The sequence below is a fragment of the Furipterus horrens genome, unplaced genomic scaffold (genome assembly GCF_987537825.1).
Source record: "Furipterus horrens unplaced genomic scaffold, mFurHor1.1.pri manual_scaffold_5, whole genome shotgun sequence".
Lineage (NCBI taxonomy): Eukaryota > Metazoa > Chordata > Mammalia > Chiroptera > Furipteridae > Furipterus > Furipterus horrens.
In genome coordinates this window covers 56,478,645-56,500,108 of record NW_028327175.1, presented here as the reverse complement: position 1 = coordinate 56,500,108, position 21,464 = coordinate 56,478,645, and the positions used below count along the sequence as shown (strand labels likewise).

General features: G+C 37.6%; 1 pseudogene; it reads right to left on the bottom strand.

Moving 5' to 3' along the window:
• Nucleotides 1-15,123: 15,123 nt before the first annotated feature.
• Nucleotides 15,124-15,285, bottom strand: LOC150008662 (U2 spliceosomal RNA; annotated as a pseudogene).
• Nucleotides 15,286-21,464: the final 6,179 nt, after the last annotated feature.

The following is a 21,464-nucleotide window of genomic DNA, read 5'->3' as shown; positions in this document are numbered from 1 at the left end:
TAAGCTTGCCAACAGAGAAATTTTCCAAAAGAATATTATGTATGCCACTGAGGTTGGAGCCTCAACATGGAGACTTTTTGAGGCTCCCCAGATAATGCTTAAATGGAAAACCACTGCAATCATTCAAAATTATCATTTTACAATTATGGGGCAAGAAGACTCACAACTTCTTGAGCCTAGTAGTTCTTGGTTCTGGATATATTCCAGACACTTTTATAAGTGCTTAACATGTTAATTGACTATATTAATAAATAGCGCAGGGTGTGGGCATAAGCAGATATTTGATTTGAGTCTGTTATTTATTTTTACAAGATGTTTATATCTGTGGGTGATTTACTTTGCACCAGAAACTAAAACTATTCCATCCCATAAATAAGTCCAAACCATTTAAAAGAGCATCTGCCTGGAATATGTAAACTACCAGACCAGAGAGTTAAAATGTGAAAAACACTCAAAATTATATGCTGTCATAATATATACCCATGAAAGAATGAGAATTTTTCACACAAAAATAAAGTAATGCAAGAAAAGAGATGATAAATTATGTACAGTTATTTTATTTTTATAAAATCAATAGCTTAGTAAATAATCAAACTTTATATCTAAATTTCACCCGCAATAAAAGAACTAAGGTAAAAATCTCAAGTTCAGTTATTTTATGTTATATACATTTTTTTAAAGTTTAACAGATGATATTATATTAAAGATACTTGATATCTCTACAGCTAAGCATAAAATTTAGGTTTAATTTGGCCCCAATTTCAAGGATTTGTGTTACTTGCTATAGGAAAATTAGATATCACCTAGAGTTATAATTACATCATTCTTTTGCACTAACTAGGCAGTTTGCATTTGTCTGGTCAATATTCTTGCTCCTTTGAAGTTTTTGCATGCCAAATAAATAGTAATATTTTTACAAAAGGGAAGTTCACACAAAAAGTAGAAAATACTCATCAATATAGCAGATTCACAAACAACACCTTACTTCTTTAAGTTATTTTAACAAAGTTATAATTAAACATAAGTTTATCCTTTCACAAAATGCAAATAATCACTCCTACCCCTTCACTACATTTTTGTTGCATCCTAGCTGCGTAGCTTAAATTCAATATCAAGTTTAATGCACACAAAGAATGTAAAGCTTCCAATAGTTCTGAGAAACAAAATTTTATTGGGCTACTACTTCAAACAGTATCTCTATATGTGTAATTAACCAAAACAGTTCATTTCTAATAAAATTGTAAACTAGCAAAAATGAAACCTTTTCTCCCATCTCTTGCCTCCACTACCATTTGCCCCCCAAGACCTGAGAAAAAATAATATTGCAATATTTAAAAGGAATGATATTCATGTTTTGGTTTGGTCACATACACTAAGGAAGTAGCCATAAGAAACACATGAATTAGTTATACCTAGTAGCTTTAGGAGACACAATTTGGAAATGTGGGTTTAAAGGAAATGGGGGCTAAATGAAAATACTTAATAGTAGGAAAAACTTTGTATAATGGTGGTCTTGAAAATTATAGGGAAGAAAATTCTTTTCTTTAAGGGTTTAGTCTTTCACACCCCTGAATAATATTTGCCCTTGGAGAGGGATGTATGCATGAGTGTGAGTGTGTGTGTGTGTGTGTGTGTGTGTGTGTGTGTGTATGACTCAACAGCTACTCACTGCACAGTAAAAGTAAAGACACCTATCTGCAACTCACACTATTTTGGAGACTTTTAGAGACAAAGCCTGGAAAGATTATACCCATTCTAGACCTTTCTGTGGGATTTGGAGTGTGAATGCTAAATCTGAATTGTCCTTCTTGAGCCCTCATTGAAAGAACAGACTTTTAAAAGGGAGGAAATTAATTCTGGAATAAAATTAACCCTTGTGGATGAGGGAGAAAATTTCTAACAGTAGTTGGAGAGATTGCTAAGGAGAAGCTCTTATAATCTGGAGATAGAATGAGGTTGAGAATTGAGACACCTTCCCAAGGGGACCCTCAGGAAAAGTGAAAATCCTTGGGTGCTTTCCCTTTGGATTCTGGGAAAGCTATATCAAACAGAGTCATTGATAATTCTTTCTCCATTGCTTTTAGTTTTCTTCAGCCCTTTAATAAATTCAAATATAAATTAGTAACTGTAGTGATGGTGAGGTGGAAGTAAGGGTTCACAGTGCCACTTTAACTGTAGCAGAGGATTTAGCAAACAGCACCATGTTCCTGAGGGGATCCAAAGTACATGAACAGGGTAAAAAAGAAGTCATAGTAAAGTCTTGCATTTGTTTTTCTAATGTATGCCATCACCTGGCATGTCTGTGTACTACAATAGACATTTACCCTGGCTGGTTTGGCTCCGTGGATTGAGCGTCGGCCTGCGAGCTAAGTGTCGCTGGTTCGATCTTCCAGTCAGGGCACATCAGAGAAGGAAAACTCTGACTCCAAAAAACCTCCGCTGCCTTGCGGCATACCTCTTCAGGGGAAAGGTTAAGGGAGTAAATCCAGACAGAAAATCCGGAGCCGGAGTCCCTAAGGCGGTTTGACGTTGTAGTCAACACCGGCAACTCCTGCGGCGCACCTGAAGCCAAGCTGTATTGACTCCGTCTTTCCCCTTGGATCCTTCAGCTGCGAAGAGAGGTGGGGTCTGCTGCATGGGCAAGAGCTGGCCCTCCATATCACCCTGCCCAGGCTCTGTAGCTTCAGCTCCACTGGAGAGGACACTCCAGCGTCATCGCAAGATGTCGATTCAACACGGGAGGAGACAGATACCGTGTCACTCCCGAGTCGGACTGCACAGCCATTCTTGGCGGTGCAGATAGACTCTTAAGAAGCTGCACCATCGTCTCTCGAGATGGACGGCTGCCGACGACGACAATAGACATTGTGGGAAAATGTTTTAAAACTGAACATTTATAATAAAAAATTGGAGGGAAGAAAAAAACAAGAAAACAATAGTGTAGAATGTTGAATTTATGTTTCCAGTAGTCACTGAATTTACTTCTTCCCCAACCTTCTACAGATGGATTGTCACAAAACCATTGTTAGAACCTTGGCGATTTGATAATAAAACGCCAAAGAAGCCAAGATTTCAAGTGATTTCAAATGAATATGAACAGATTTTATTTGAGAAATTCTGTTAAAAAACTACATGTTGATGTGAGTACAAATGGACATTAAACAGGTGGATTGACCAAAACCCCATAACTGTGTAAAGTCATTCTGTACACCTAAGAGATCCTGATGAGTCTATTGATTTCCTGGGATCTTGTAGAGTGACAACAAGCCCTGATGGAACCCTGAGGGCAGATTGTGGCTGTATCACTTCCTTTTGAAACTATAGAGCTGAGTTCCGGTATCAGTTACCAAGCATATAAGGATATTAATACTTTTGTTCTTTATTCAGAATTAAGAAAGGGACATGGGGTCATCAAATCTGACATGTGACAAATCTTTCTTTCTACAGCCCTGAGAAGCTGTGGTATTTGGATAGTTAAAAGGTGACTGACAGGAAGATCCACTGTGCTCACTGCATTTGACACACACTCAGAATGTTAGGTAACAGCAGTAAAATTCTGAATGTGGGATATAGATTTCTTGTCATATATCATGTTTAATAGATATATTTGATATGCACTATTGAATATTAAAACTATATTCCCTTGAAGCAATAGAGGCATCAAGAAGGAAAGAAGAATGACATGTTATCTTTTTTGACATAGTGAACATTAAAAAAGACTTAGAATAAATACCAACTTAATCATGACAGGTGTGCCTGGGGAAAGCATGTGGTAATTATCAAAAGCACGAGAGCATCAGATGAGGAATCCAACAAGCTCAGTTCTGTTCATGTCTGTGACACCAGTTATATAAGCTTGAACAACCTTAGGTAATTAACCTTGGTTTCCTCTTCTGTTAAAAGCAGCTATATTTATTGTGAAGAGCAAATAAAACAATGGGTATGATTACAGCAAACTTATGAAATACAAGTTAATCTAGTAGTCTAATGAGATAATACACCTATTATAGGCACATTACACTCATTAACCACAAAATTATTTTAGTTAGCAACTACCCACCCATGTAAAATTGGAATATACAAATATTAACTATGAGTATTTAAACAGGAGTGAGAGAAATATTGAACCATTATTTATTGAGAGTAGTGTCAGAAGCTGAATCAATTCTCATTCCAATGACATAGAATATCTGTTGTTTTCACAGATAAAGTACATCAAACTCTTGGAAAATTATTGATATTTTAAAAGAAGTGTTTTCAATTAACATTACATTATGAGTGGTGCAGTGATTTTAAATAATTAGTGCAAAGAATAAACAAATATAAATTGATTTTCAAGTCTAAAAGCTTAAAAACATATTAAGTTATAATTGAAACAATAAAATAGTAGGCTACAGAACATGTGGAAGTTTGGATATTTCTAGTTCCAGAAGAGCTCCATGCTTTGGAGTGCCGTCCTCTAAATTTCCTAAAGCATCCTCTAGTTCCTAGTGCTGGCCAAAGAGCGCAGTGCCATCTAGACAGCATTCTCTGAGCTCAAATCATGAACCACAAGAGCTTCAGTCCCCTTTTCTCCACTTTGGGGAACACTCTGACTCTCTTCCCACAAGGAGCTCTGGAATTCATGGCGATTGAGTCGTCCTGTACCCTACAGTTGCTCCTATTCCAGGAGGGCAGCCCGACAAATGGATAACTCTCAATGTCAGCACAACATTTCTTTCCATAGGATCATGTGAGAATGGGTTGCCGTAATGGCACTTACAGGCAGTAGATGTTGGTTGACATTATCATCAGGTAGAAGACAAGTTCAGGACTGGGTTACCAAGGATCCATTGCTGAATCTTGGGCTTGAGTTATGAGTGTAAGTTTGTGAGTGAGCTATCTCCCAACTCTTGTTCTGACCATAGTACCACCTCTGGTCTAGTACTCAAGGGTGTACTTTACCCTCTGTAACCCTGGCTTCTGGCCCCTAATGCAGTCACAAATCCCCTGTATAGGCTTCCTGCCACGTCTGCAGCCCTCTGGGGTGTGGATGCACTTTTTATCCAAGGGCTTTGGTTTGATAACTGCTCTTGCGTTTGACCAACGTGATAATGCTGTGCTCTCCTGAGATGACTTCCTTGCACAAGTTAGACTGTTCTTTTACTCTGTCCTTCACCCAGGCCTTACAACTATTCTCTCTGCTGACAGCAGTGTGTGGAAGGAAGAGAGGCAGTCTACACTGAATGAGATCATATTCTAGGAATGCAATGATTGTAGCATAAAAGGTTTAAGAGAAGACATTGTTAGAAGACATGTTATTCTCGTCGTCGTCGGCGGCAGCCGTCCGTCTCGAGAGACGATGGTGTAGCTTCTTAAGAGTCTATCTGCACCACCGAGAATGGCTGTGCTGTCCGACTCGGGAGTGACACGGTATCTGTCTCCTCCCGTGTTGAATCGACATCTTGCGATGACGCTGGAGTGTCCTCTCCAGTGAAGCTGAAGCTACAGAGCCTGGGCAGGGTGATATGGAGGGTCTGCTGTTGCCCATGCAGCAGACCCCCCCTCTCTTCGCAGCTGAAGGGTCCAAGGGAAAGACGGAGTCAATACAGCTTGGCTTCAGGTGCGCCGCAGGAGTTGCGGGTGTTGACTACAACGTCAAACCGCCTTAGGGACTCCGGCTCCGGATTTTCTGTCGGGGTTTACTCCCTTAACCTTTCCCCTGAAGAGGTATGCCGCAAGGCAGCGGAGGTTTTTTGGAGTCAGAGTTTTCCTTCTCTGGTGTGCCCTGACTGGAAGATCGAACCAGTGACACTTAGCTCGCAGACCGACGCTCAATCCACTGAGCCAAACCAGCCAGGGGCAACATGTTATTCTATGTTTATACTAAACAAATTCTAAATAGTAAATTTAACACAAGTGAAAAAATGAGTTGTTCACATTTTCCTGGATAGTTTAAGTAAGGCTTACATCTGTGATCATAATCAAAGAATCTGTGACAACATTTGAGGGAGTCCTTGGAAGCCAGCAATCATTGGAGGCACTATGGATGTTGCACTCATGAGTAATCACATAACCAGAATTGAATAAATCATATTAGTTAACTGGAGGACAAGATCTATATTTTTCAATATAAGCAGGTTCCTAAAAGCTATAATCTTGTGAGTAATAACAAGTTAATGTCCTTTCTTCTCAATGGGAGATATAAAATTAGCCAGGATGATGCATTTGAAATACAGAACATGAGGAGATGGTTCCTGAACTGGAATAAGAAGACAGAATGTCTGTACACTGTTGGGAATGGCAATCTGCCACTGGCCCTGAGCAGTCAGTCCTGTTGTTGCTCTATGTGCCAGATTACAATGTTGATCCATCTCCTGATACTGAGCAGTTTCTGTAACTAGTCTCAGAGACACTAAGTACATCAAAGTGACTGCAGTAAGCCTGGGCTGGGGTAAGGCTGAGTGGTTTGCAGTTTGCTATAATGTTTTGTAACTTGTTCAAAAGTTCTGCACTGGTGGTCCTTGGATCCTCTCCTGTAATGCAACCCACTGCATGTTCAGGTGTTATCAGGGCTCATTGTAGCGCCCAGTGGGACTTGGCAAAGAAAACTAAAGCAAATATGCTGATGACATGCTCTTGTGTGTGCGTGCTGTGAACAATTAATTCCTTTGTCTGTGACCCAAGAGTCTCCTGCCTTTGGCTAGTATCCTTGAAATAAAAACAAACTAACTTCTGAGATTGTAAGTAGGGTAAACTCTCACAGCCTTCTTGGTTCTTGGCAGTTACTACAAAGAATTCTCAGACACACTGGACAATAAACAAATACACTAAAAATCTCTCTATTCATTATTCTGAATTTTTATCAATATATCACTATAATTCACATGGTCCTGTAAATTTATAATGCATTTTAAAATCAAATTAGCTGCATGGACAGGGGTGCAATTAAAAATATATATATATTTGACCTGGGCTCTGTACACTTGAGATACAGGCCTAGGTAGGTTTCCATTATTTGGAACAGCTACATTGCTGTTAAGCAGAAAATGTATTCAAATTGTTTATTTGTCTTGTGAAACTAAGAATTCTAAAATAATATAATCATATGTATTAATTATTACAGTTCTCAAAGCATGTGCTGTACAAGTAATCAAGAAAGATAAAAATAATAATACTGATATTGAATTATTATATACCAACCAAGCACTGATCAAATGTTTGATATATATTATCTCATTTAATCCTAAAATCCTATTGTCCTCAACTAATATGCCTGAAGTTTCACCCTTAGTTAATATTTTAAAATTGCCTACTTAAAGGTAAGGATAGATTTAAGTTTGGAATAAGAAGAGTGTAAAGTGAGAGGATGAGTATGTTTGCAGATACATTCAAAGGGCATCTATTAACTCATAGAGTGGATAAGATCAACTGAGTCCAGGAAAGGAACTGCAAAAACCAAGGTTTTCAAGGACTGCAGAAATTAAAACTAGAGATTTGAATACCCTGCTCGGGATTCTGTTTCTTTTTTTTTCTTTTTAATTTTATTGATTATCCTGTTACAGTTGTCCCAATTTCTTTTCCCTCTGCTCCTCCCCTCCACCCTGTGATCCCTCTCCCTCCAGTTGTCCCCCCCCCCTTAGTCCATGCCAGTTGGTTGCGCATATAGTTCTTTTCAACATCTTTGTGTCTATTCCATTCCCTCCTATGCTTCTTAATTCCTGCATCATCACCCTTCCTTTTCCCTCTTCCCCCTCCATGCTGACATCCCCCCAATATGTTCCTCATACCTATAACTCTTTTTCCACTCTCGTTGCCTACTTAATTTGCCTTGTTTCGATTCCCTAGCTTCTGTTGTTGATTGTTGTGATACAGTTTTCATTTTAATATTCATAGTTTTGATCCTTCTTCTTCTAAACAAGTCCCTTTAATATCTCATATAACAGTGGTTTGGATCTGATGAACTCCTTCAGTTTTACTTTGTCCTGGAAGCACTTTCTCTGCCCTTCTATTCTGAATGACAGCTTCACTGGACAGAGTAATCATGGTTGTAGCTTTTTGATTTTCATTACTTTCAATATTTCTCGCCAGCCCCTTCTTGCCTGCAGAGTCTCCTTTGAGAAATCAGCTGATAGTATAATTAGGACACCTTTGTACATAATTCTTTTCTTCTCTCTTGCTGCTTTTAAGATTCTCTCTTTTTCTTTAATTTTTGACAATTTGATTATAATGTGTCTTGGTGTGGTTCTCCCTGGGTCCAGTTTTTCTGGAACTCTCTGTGCTTCCTGGACCTGTAAGTCTATTTCCTTCCCCAAGTTTGGGAAGTTCTGCTTCATTATTTTTTTTCACATAATTTTTCAATTTCTAGTTCTTCTTCACCCTCTGGCAACCCTATAATTCGAATGTTTGTTTGCTTATAGCTTTACCAGAGGTTTCTTAGCCTCTCCTCATATTCCTCATTTTTTGTTTCCTCTTTCTGCACTGGTTGACTGTTTGTTCCTTCCCTATGTTCCGATTTGTTGATTTGATCCCTGGTTTTCCTTTCCTCACCACTTGTCTCATATGTATCTTTGTTCATTTCAGCAGGACTAGCCTTCATTCCTTCCCCGTCTTGATAAAGTCTCACTGTTAGGTCTGTAAGCTGTCTTATGACTATAGCTCTGAACTGAGCCTCAGAAAGATTTTCTATTTGTTCACTGTTTAAGTCCCATATTTGCTTTTTGGTTAGCTGCATAATTGCTATTTCAATCATTAATTCTGCCATTCTGACCGTTTTGTTTATCTTTCCTTCTTGGGAGGGGTGCTGTCACACCTCCTATGCTATCGGGGGTGGAGCCCTGTGTACTCGTCACTACCCGGTGACCCTTCTCACCACACTATGGTGCTTCGTGTGGGGGCGGGGGTCGAAGATGGATTCCTGCCATTCACTCTCTGCTGAGAGACCAGGAGCCTCCTCCTCCATCCCCACGCCCTCTGGGCCTCACAGTCCGAGGCCATGGGGGTCTGCCTTCCCCAGCGTTGGAATCGTGAGCTGACAGGTCTGGACTACAGCCAGGGCTGGCTCCCAGGTGCATCTCTCCTCCCAAATACAGGTGTCTGCTTACCGGGTCCCGCTGCTCGGTGCTGCAGCTGCCGCCTCCAGCACAGCTTGATCTTTCAGCCACGGCTTTGCCCCTCCTACCCGTCTGGACGAACACCACTTGTTTATAACTTTATACATTGGACTTCCATGTAGCTTTATTTTCTGGAACTTCCAGTTATTTCTGGTTTTGCTGTAGTTGTAGTCCTTCTTAGTTGTGGAGGGAGACAGAGCATGTCGATCTAGGCCTCTATCTTGGCCGGAAGTCTTGGGATTCTGTTTCTTGCCATCCTTTTTATGGTTGTTGTTGTTCCCTCTTGTCTTTTTATTTCTTCCATCTGTCTGCCTAGAACTTGCAGTCCAAGGCTGATTCACCACAGCTGGCAACTCCTAGACTCGAATCCTCACATCTTCACCACTTGAGATAAAAGGGCTCATCCCTCTAACTTAAGTTTGTTTGGCACAATATGTATCATGTGCTCACTCCTTGGATTAATCATTGTGGGCTCAGTATATTATCATTACAAATCTTTACTAAATGTTGAGTTTAAATCCCAGAAGAAAAAGATGTTGGGCACACCAAACAAAGAAATATTGACAACAATAAATCAGACAATAATGAGTCAGTTTTCAATTTTATATTATGAATAACCTTATCAAAATCATTGGTCAATTTTTTGCAAAGAAAGAAGATCTATTGTTATTTAAGTATGCAACTTGCATGCCATCTATGCCAGAATCCACATAGTGAAGAGCCTCTTACTATTTGTGAGCATGGCACCGAGGTTAAAAAAAAGTGATGTTCTATCTATCCAAGAAATGTATTCTAAACATTTTGTAATTATCAAGGATCATCAACCCTAAAACATTCCTATCAACAAAAGGGAATTGCCTGGTAAATCCAATAAAGGCAGTAATGTTTATTATTTATCTTTTATTAAGAGTTATACAATGTCACAGAAACCCTAGTTGGTTGAGCAGCATGTCTGAATTTACATTAGAAAAGCAAAACCACTTGTTTAATATTGTACATAACTACCACCTACATTCTAATCATAGATTTTGACATCAAAAGTGCTCCTCAGATAAATGTGAGCTCTTTGCAATAATTAACACTTTCAAAAAGTTTATTTTCATAAACCTGAAAACTTTAGCAACCTCTTCACTGGAGGGTATTTTACAAGACTGCCTCTGAAGACTGAGTATATATGATAGGATTGTATTTTATTTATGACTGTTTGTGCCCAGTCGTAAATATTGGCACCTTTTTATCTGAGCAGCATGGAGCTGTATTTGCTCAAAAAGGTTGCTTTTATATTCTAGATAACTCACTTGGGTATAAAAAAGTAAATGCCATAGTGAAAAAGCAGATTAAGGGGATGATTAGAGGAACATTTTACAGATGTTTGACATATGAGTACCAGCAAATACCTCTACTTCTCTTGAAAAAAGAATAATTGTATTGGGATAGATATTGAGGGCCTAAAAATAAAGACCAACATACTTTGGTAGTCACTGTCACCATTTATGTCATCTGGCATGCCCTGACATGGAGACTTTTTAAGACTGGAAGCCCCTTTTCCAGTTTCGTTGAAACCAGGACATTACTGGGTCCTAGGTACTTTTGCCTTCATGGGCCCCTTTCTCCATTTAAAAAAACTGTATCACTCTATTGGAATAAAGATGAAGATATTACTATTTTATATTAAAATATGTTGACCTAAAAATCTATTTTTAATCTAATTTAAAAGACATGTTCATGGGTCCCTAAAAACATGTGGTTACAAGACTCTGTGCCTACTGTGCCCAATAGATAAGGTGGCCCTGACTAAAATCACACCTCTTTCACTTCAAGAATATTCAGGCTTTAAAATATAGTTGTTAGGTTGTTGTAAGACTAAAGATTCTAAATGTCTAACCAAGGATGTACTAATTTTAAAAGAATAACTGCAGAACATCATCACCCACAGGCACTCTGTTGACTTAACCACAAATGTTAAAGTTGAAAATTTTAGAATGAAAAGAGGTGCAATACAGAAGCAGCTTTTCCTGAAGAAGCTTTCAAATGTTCCTTTTGAAAGGAATAAATTAGCAGAACACAGTATCTGCTTTAAAATATAATTAGTATTTGTTGGTTAATCCAATGGCACATTCTGCACATCAAGCCACCCAAAGATAAGCAAACACTGAGATTTATTTGACAATAATAAACACACCTGTCTTGAATAAGATGAAGCCATTTTACATTATTCGTTTAGTCATTCTATACATATTAATTAGTGCCCAATGTATAGTTGCTAGGAATACAAGCCCAAGCCTCGAAGTGTGAAAAAAACTGGTGAATTTAGAAGCCTACAAGTAATTTTGTAGACTGCATCTCTGTGTGTTTTCATGGGTAGTAGATGGTTGTGATGATGCTAGAAATGCAATGATCAGATTTTAAAGGGGATTGTTTGGCTTGTTAAAGAAGTTGATGTTTCTCTGAAGACAATGAGGACCCACTGAATTATTGTAACTGAGGAATGACATGATTAAGTTTATAATTTAGAAAGAGATCTCTAGTGGGTTATGGAGCACTGGTTTGTAACCTTTCTTTCAAGATAGAATCACAAGTTGAGCCTTGAAACTTGCCAATGCTGAGAGCACATCCTCCAAAGATTCTTGTTCAATTAGCCTCAGGTAGGGACCCATGTATAAGGGTTTTTAAAAACTGCCCAGCTGATTCTGAAGTGCAGCCAAGATTGAAGAACTGGAATGGAACAAGACTGCGCTATGCTAAGTGAGAGATAATAAGAAGCTAATCTAAAAGTACCAGAGAAAAACTGCATGCAGGAACAAGAAATGTGGTTGGATGGATTTGCCATAAAATCTTTGAAAAATGTTAGTATAAAACCGGTGTCTTCAGGATCTAGCCACATGGCTCCCCCATGTGGACAAATTGTGATGTATCAAGTCAACTGATGGCTTTTTTTCCTTCTGATGTTGTTTGCTTGTTAACGTGAGACTATTAGTAGAAATAAATTTTAATAAACTAAAAATAATGTTGATTGGAAAACATATATTGACACCTGGACAGTTTTAGAACTCAGATACTTTATTGAAATCTGATATAAAGCTTTACATATGAAATTTCTTTATAGTTTTTCCTTGGGCACAACATTTATGAAATAGTATTTATTTGCATTTATTAAGTCTAAAAATCTATTAAATAGTGAAATTATCACAGTTGGTTTTGAGTAAAAGATACAACGAGAGTGGCTTTGAGTATTTGAAATGCCAAGCACTTACAATTATTTTTTTATCTCAATAGTTTTCCTTGAAAATCACTTCATAATCACACCATTCTTATTCTTTGCATAACTTAAATAATTCAGGTAGAAATTTTAAACTGATTAGAAGAGGAAAATAAACTGATTAATTTTTATGACTGCTGAAGTTTCTCATCTTATTTAACTACTCACATAATTCTCTTTAAAAGCTTGGAATGTATGATTCTTAATGGCAAAATAAAACATCTTCATAGTCTGTAAACTTTCATACATGATTTGTTATTATAATTTCTCAATATCTTCAAGCAAATTCAGAAAATGAGATTATTAAACTACTGATATTAACATTGCATTTCTAATTCTCCAGCCTCTGGATAACTTGCTTAATAAGCACTTTTCCAGTTCATAATTAAGTTGTACTTTTCATCTCAAGGTCTGAACCAAGTTTATATTTCAATTATATAACCTAATATATCAAGCCAAAGATTTATATTTTACTGCAAAACTGTTTTTCTTCTGGAAGAAACAGTCTTCACCACTGAAATATATCAAAATCAATTAATGAAAAATAAATTAAGTCTAAATATGTTAATGGATAAAAATATTGCCTCACTCACTATAATGATGTTGTTGACAAAAATTGTATTTTCTAAATGTGGAACAGTAATAATTTAACAAATATTTTTAGAATATTTGCCAGATGCAAGGTGTTATGTGAGCATTATAGGTGATAGATGTCTGTCTAAATCTTTGGAGTGGGGAGGTAAGATAATCACACACTAAACACTCGAACAAGACAATATAGATTATATTGAAAAACCAGAAGAGTGAAGCAAAGTACAATGAGGAAGAGATCACAGTAAACTGGAACAATTAGAAAAAGTAACAGAAGTAACAGAATTTAAACTAGATGGACCTAAAGGAAATTTGTATAGACAGAAGTTTTCGGCACTGCCGTCAGGGACAGTAACAAGCACAAAAATTGAGGAATAGTATGCGGTTTTCCGACCAGCAGCACTGGCCTCACCTGGGACCATGTCAGAAATGGAGAAGCTTGGTCTCCACCTACTGAATCAAATTCTGCATTTTAACAAGAACCCTGGGTGATGTGTACTTATATTAAAATTTTAAAAGTACTGTCTTAGAACATTAATTAGCAAACCTTTTTTCTTCAAGTGTCAGGTTATACATATTTTTGTTCTTTGTCTCAACTATTCATCTCTACCACTTAGCTTGAAAGCAGCCATCAAAGACAATATGTAAATAAATTAGCATAGCTGGGCTCCAATCAAACTTTATTATTGTGATGGTTAATTTTACATGTCAGCTTGACTAAAACAGGGTGCCTGGGTATCTGGTTAGGTGTAGTTCTGGGTATGTCTGTAAGGATGTTTCCGGGTAACAATTGAATTGGTAGACTCGTCGGCAGCCGTCCGTCTCGAGAGACGATGGTGTAGCTTCTTAAGAGTCTATCTGCACCGCCGAGAATGGCTGTGCTGTCCGACTCGGGAGTGACACGGTATCTGTCTCCTCCCGTGTTGAATCGACATCTTGCGATGACGCTGGAGTGTCCTCTCCAGTGAAGCTGAAGCTACAGAGCCTGGGCAGGGTGATATGGAGGATCTGCTGTTGCCCATGCAGCAGACCCCCCTCTCCTCGCAGCTGAAGGGTCCAAGGGAAAGACGGAGTCAATACAGCTTGGCTTCAGGTGCGCCGCAGGAGTTGCCGGTGTTGACTACAACGTCAAACCGCCTTAGGGACTCCGGCTCCGGATTTTCTGTCGGGGTTTACTCCCTTAGCCTTTCCCCTGAAGAGGTATGACGCAAGGCAGCGGAGGTTTTTTGGAGTCAGAGTTTTCCTTCTCTGATGTGCCCTGACTGGAAGATCGAACCAGCGACACTTAGCTCGCAGGCTGACGCTCAATCCACTGAGCCAAACCAGCCAGGGCCCAATTGGTAGACTAAGTAAAGCAAATTGCCCTCCCAAATCTGTTGGAAACCTAAATGGAACAAAAGGAGGGAGTAAAGGTGAGTTTACACTCTCTGCCTGTTTTCCAGTTGGGGCATTGCTCTTCTGTGCTCAGACTAGAACTTACACTCTCAGTTCTCTCGCATCTCCAGTTTACAGACGGCCAATCATGGGACTTCTCAGCCTCCATAACTGACAAGCTAATTCCTTATAAGAAATTACACACACACACAACCTCCTAATATATAGAATTTCCTGACATATAGTTTTGGACAGAAAATTTTGAATTTTATATAATTTTCATGTGTCATTAAAGACTATTCTTTTCAACCATATGAAAAATGTAAGAATCATTCTACACTTACAGGCCATACAAAAATAGATATGAGCTAGATTTGGTCTGTGAGCCATACCATAGTTTGCTGGCTGACTCCTGCCTGAGAAAACTGAGCAGTGGCCCCGCCAGTGTGGCTCTGTTGGGCATCATCCTGCAAACCGAAAGGTCGTCCATTTGATGGCACATCCCTGGGTTGAGGGTTTGGTTAAAACAATGTCTCTCTCTCCCTCTGATGTTTCTCTCCCTCTCTTTATCCTTCTATTCCCCTCTCTTTAAAAGAAAAAATAAATTTTAAAAAAGAAAAAAACTGAGCAGTGACTAGAGATCCTGAAAACAAGTTACCCGTTCTATTATTTTTATAATCTAAATTTTAGATTTTACAACAACAGGAATAATAATTAAGGAGGTTGACAATTTTTATTACTCTATAACCAAAGGATATTTTAATCCAATTGTGGAAGAATAAATTTTTCTTCACCTTTTTCAGCTAGTGGGAATGTGGTTATTAATAATTTTTTTTCAAATTTCACCATGCTTATTTGTATGTTTATAAACATAAGGCCAACAAATGATTAAACATCTTTCATTATTTTATCTCACAAAGGTAACCTGAAATACTACACCTGATCTTAGCCAAAAGGCCAAGAAGTGATTAAAGGTAACCTGAAAAAAAAGTGTGGTTTCCTTTAATCAATCTAACATAAAAGGTGAAGACCAACTGTGACAAAGGCACTGTCATTTTTCCATCACCTGGGCTTTAAGAATTAATTGCATTGACACAACTGAGATAGCAGTTCTCAAAGTGGGTCCTGTTTCCTAGCATCACCTGGAAACTAGTTAGAAATCCATATTTTGGGCCTGGGGCCCAGTATTCTTTGTTTTTACAAACTTTCCAAGCAGATGTTGTTGAACACTAATGTTGGAAAAGCACTGAACTCAAGAGAACTCTTGTTTAAGAATCTGGATTCCTGGGGCTCCCCTCCAGACCTGTTGAATGAGAACCTCTGGTTTGCATTTTAACAAGCTCACTGGTGACTGTTTATGCTTATTCATATTTGTAAGTCACTACTTTAGAGTTGCTACTTTTCTTTCATCCCACCACCTCATCCAACCTCTAGTATTTTGCCAAGTCCTATAAGTTTTACATTTGCAAAAAAACTTAATGCTAATCATCAGAAAAACCTAATATTTTTATAAATACATATTCCCAGGCCCTGTCTCAGAATTACAAACAAAAAGGTATTATATAAATTTATTATCTTTAATATAGTGTATGTTATATGATATACTGCCTATCAAGGAGCATAGTGGGGAATTCACCTTTATAATACGGAATTTGATGCAGTTACTCCAAAGAGAAGACATTTGGAAATCACAATGAGAATTGATCTCTTTGTTCTATTTTAATGTGCACTTTAGAAAATTCTCATTACCAAAACAATCACAAATAACTTCCAGATTAAAGTAATGCAACTCTGATAATTTTACTCTCCCACTCAAAAATTTTACTTGGTTACATACAAATTAGTCAGCTTGATATTCAAGACCCACTGCTAATCTTTTTACTAGCTCAAATCTCAGTTAATTCACCTTATTCTTCAATCAACTAAGCTATGTTCTTTTCTGGCCTCTAGATTTGTACCTTGTACTTTGTGTCCTTTTACTTTGCCCAGGCAGATTCCATCCCTAAATATCAATAAAAATTCAAATTGACATAAATGTTATACCCTCCAATTAGTCTATTCTATATATACATTAAGTAGTAGCTAATATTTATTGAACAATTTGTAGAAGCCAGCCATTCTGCTGTTTCTTCACCTGTACTGACTAATTTAATCCTCACAACCACTTTATGAGTTAGCTACAACTATTTTCTTCACTGTTCAAAGGACAGAACTCAGAGTAAAACAAGTTGACATGACTTTCCCAAGAATATTCAGTAGCAAGTAGTCAAGCTGGGATTCTGATTTCATATCCTGAGCTCTGAAACACTAGATCTACTGAATCATAAATGAAATAGTTCCACCCTGTTAAATTGTTACAAAACTATGCTGATACAGTGATACCTTGGCTAACAAAGATATTCGTTCAGGAATCACATTTGTTATCCAAAATCTTTGTTAACCGAAATGTGATTTCCCATAGGTTTCTACAGAAAATCATTTAATTTGTTCTGGATGCTGCTCACCATTTAAAGATAAGTTTTATAAAATAGTAAAAAGCACACTATAAAAGGGCAGAAACTCACCAAAGGTTAAGATGAACAGCTGCCGAAATGGATGAAGGAGAATGGAAAGTAGAATGAAAAAACTGACACTCTTTACACTATCACAGTACATCGTCATCAAATCCAAAGCAGCTTATGTTATCAGGCATCTCACTGCTCACTGTCTCGATTGTAAACAACCCAATCGGGTTGGTGGGTCTCCCCTATGTGATGTGGTCATTTCATTTCTTTGTCACACACATACAGACAGAAAAGATAAACTCCTGGAATGGCCCGACCACTCATGTTTGCTGCTTTATGTTTGTGCGCGCATCCACTAAAACATTTGTTAGCAAAGTCTGAAAACAGTGGAAAACATCTTCGCTAACCGAAAAATTTATTAGCAGGGTCACTCGTTAGCCAAGGTATCACTGTATTTGTTTAATAGATGTATTCATGATTAATTAATTGGTATAAAAAGGATAGTGATAACAGATCATTCTCAATCAGGTTCGTAATAGAACAAAGGCTAAAGACAACTCTATTTTTTTGGATTAACAGTGATTTTTAAAAAATCTACAGGAATTACCTTCAGGTGGGCCACCTACCCCTAGTTAGCCAAAAGAGACACTAACCCTTTGAACTGCACTGTGGCTGGTTGGAATAAAAACTAGGCTCTGGGCCATCTATTGGATTCAAACCACTTAGGGGTCTTATCTACATCAGCACTAGATATTAGCCTTCAGGGGTCTTATCCAAATTTACTGTCATTGACAGAGGGCTGTATTTGTGCATAATTGTTCAACTGTACTCTAAGGACCCTGAATTAGGAACTGTAAGATAGCCATGTTTATGTCTCCATCACCATTATTGCCAATACCTAACAATTAGTACCAGGCCTTGAATAGTGGTGCTTTAGTAAGATATGCTGAAACCAACATGAATTTAGAGCATTCACCCCTCAATATGTTGTCAAGCCTCTTTACACCTTAATTTTAGATAGTCCTAAAACAAAAGAAAAAGTATTTCAATGTGGGGGTGGTTACATGGAGATCAAGGGTATTTTTAAATACTCTATTGTTTTTATTTATTTGCTTTTTCTTTAGTAGTACTCTATTTTGGAGAATCTAGGTAGTTGCTGCAGGCAATCCCTTTTCTTTGTCCAACTTGACAACTGGGAGAAAAAAAAAAAAACCTAGAAAAGGATTTTAGAGCCAATGCTAATTGTATATATCAAATAGAATTGCAAATAGCTTAATTATTTTTGAATATCATCCCAAAGCTATAGTTAAAATGTCAGAAACCCATGTCAGTAGCTGAAGGGGTACAGTTTCATGTCAGATTTTAAAGCAAGAAAGACACTCTGTGTTTTGTGAGCATAAATATGGTTTTTAGTCCTCCCACCACCACCATTTTTTTCCCTTGTGGCACTGAAATAAAAAAACTATATGGATATGAATATACTGAAATATTTGGGAAATAAGGACTACAAATTAATCAGCCTATTTACTAGACTGCAAAATTATTCCAGCTTGTGCACACATATTTTTTGTTTCCCTCCCTCACCTTACTTATTTCCCTTTTCTTCCTTTATTCCTAAAATCAAGCAGTCTGATCTTTATTATCCCAAAACATTAAGATCACTAGGATAGAACCTGAAGAAGAAGAAAGACTGTCCTAAAGCAAGGGAGAGGAATTCTTAATACTCTCATGGGAAACTTTGTCATGGCACAGGGGTAAGTAAAGAGCCTGTGTGTGGTGACCAGCAGATGACACCCGCTCTGTATCACTTGATCTCTGATTGGCAACCCTTGATTTTGAGGTAATGGCTGAAGTCAAAATATTTAGTTTGTCTGAAAATACATACTATAACACAAGTTAGCAACCACAGAACAATAAATGAAATTGTGTTTACTTAAATAAGTCTCTGTGATCTCTCTTGCTAACACTCACTTCTGGGTAATACCTAATGAATTTATAATATCTTTGTTTCCAATGGAATTTTTCTATTACTCTTCTGGGAAGTATAAATTCTATTTATTTTGTTTTTGCTTTTTTTGTTGTCGGTTTGAAACATCTCCATCTAGTAGCAGGGAAATTGTTATTTAAAAGCAATAAGAAGGAGAAGGGGAAGGGGTTAGCCAAAGAATGTATATTGTATAACCCATAGACAGACAACAGTGTGGTGATGGCCAGAGAGAAGGGGTGGGGGGCAGGGGCTGGGTGCAGGTGGGCAAAGGGGGTGGGGTGGGGACAACTGTAATAGTGTAAATAATAAAAATAAAGAAAAAATCTAACAAAAATTAAGAATTTTCACAGTAAAAGTAAAATAAAAGTGATGCGGAGGAGTGACGAGTAGAGGGGAATTATCAGGTATTGATAATTATTGAACTACATTTCTCTCTATTCTTAATGTTTGAACTTTTCTATGAATAAAATATATGAATGGAGAGAAATACTTGCTACTCTTTAGGTGGAACTAGAAATGAAAATGGGTAAAAACACTAAGTTATAAGTCCACAGTCTGCCTTCTGCTGTAGAGAGAGAACAAAAAATAAATTTGTGCTCAACAGACTGGAGATATGCCACTCAGGCAGATTGACTAGTTCAGCATTAAGTCTGGCTCACTTTAATTAAAAGAAATCATATAAGAGTATTAATGTTAGGGCATCAGCAACAATTTTTTTCTGTAGTTGGTTAACTTAGGTACAGTTTCTTCTACATCCCAAAAGTATGCTGAATGTTAATTTTAATAGACTAAAACTAAAGATTTTTTTAAAAAGTTACACTAGAAACACCAGGTTTTTCATATTTGTCTTCCTAAATGAACTATAACATTCAGCAATTTTACTCATATTCCTACGGAAATCAAATTCTGCTATCTGTTCCAAATTCCCATATTTATTTCCCTTTACATAAAACTAAAGGAGGTGTCAAATGTCTTTCAGAAAAACAAAACAAAAAGAATTGACATGGTATACACCAGTCATGGGTAAAATTTTGTGCATACATTTATTTACCTAAAGCACTTCTTTCCCTGCCTATCTTTTGTACCTTTCTGGTTTTCCTTTTAAATTATTCTTTCCCATTATACAATGTCACAGGGCATTCACAATCCATTGGACTCATAACTTGCTGTGTCCCTCCTTAACATTGTAAAAAGTTGACATAAGTGGAGCCATTTAAAATAGAGCTAGGGCAGCCATTGCAGAGGAAGTGCCTTGCACATCTTTTCCCTCAAACCTTTGAAATGTTTGATCTGGGCAAAAGAACTCTTAGACTGAACCAAACCAACATGTGTGTTCAGCTAACAGGAAAGTAGACATCCTGACTATAAGGACTGAAAATTAAGGGCAGTCTTTAGAATTAGTGCCATTATGTATAGCTAAAACTTAGCCTATTAGCACCAATAGAAATTCCTTTCTTCTATTCAAGTAATTATTTCCTTTCCCTTTGTCATAAAACCCCTTGCCTTCATCCCATAAATCAGAACACTTTTTGGGGTTCTGCCTGAATCAGTGCTTCTCTAATAGCTATTCTTTGACCTCAAATAAATGTTTGTTGCCTCTCACTTTGGCTTTTTATTTTTTAGGTAAACATCACCATATGTTCTTCCTCATTTTCATTTTCTCTTTTCTCTTAGCGAATATACTAGTCCAAGTTACAGACACTTGTTCAGGGAGTGTTTGGGTCTCCAAAGTAAAAAAACACAAATCGTAAATAGAGGAATTCAAATAGCTCTGGCAAACTCTACCCTTACTGCACTCACCAAAATTAAACAAAAAAGAAAAACCACTCCCTTTCTTAAGCCTCTAAATATATTTTCATAGAAAGCAAACTTAGAAATATCCTGTCACCTCCTTTTAACTGTGTGGCCGTTTCAGTAACTAAACCCTTCGTGTCTCATCATCTTTATCTGTTGTTGTTGTTGTTTTATAAAACTCTTTGCTGTAGGTAAATCCATCTTTCTCACCTGATGTATGATTCATAGAATACAGTGTGTCTAAATGGGACATATCAAAACAAAGGTTTTGAAATCAATGTTAATTTTGCATCTCAAATGCAATTTTGCAAGTGCTAGTAACAAAAAAAATGTAAATCTCTTAAGTATTACAGATAGCTTAATGTAAGATTTCCCTGGGGCAAGAATGAAGATCGCAATCTCAAGAAAAGCTTAAAATTACCATACATCATGGCTTCAAGGGGTGGAAATAAAAGGACAGGACTAGCAGAATCCAATTCAATCCAACATAAGAGGAAGGAAAAAGGCACAGAAGAAGAATGGGTTCCATTAGTGGCAGAGCAATAAAAAACAATGCACGTGCACTGCTTCTAGTTTTCCGATCATGTTCTAGAATCCCCGAGGCTGAGATTTTTGGTAGTGCTCCAGCCACTGTTTCTTAGGAACAGTGGACTCTTCTATCTGCCCCATCACTCCCACCTAACTGAAAGGCCTAATCCCTCAGCCCATTCAAGTCTATGCTCAATGTCACCTTCTCAGTGGGGTGCATTTAAAACTTGACACACTCTCTGCTTCTTTCCCCACTTCTGACGACCCCATGATTTTATTATTTCAATTTATATTCCTTTGGACACCTCCAGTCTGTCGCTTCTCCTTTAAATTTT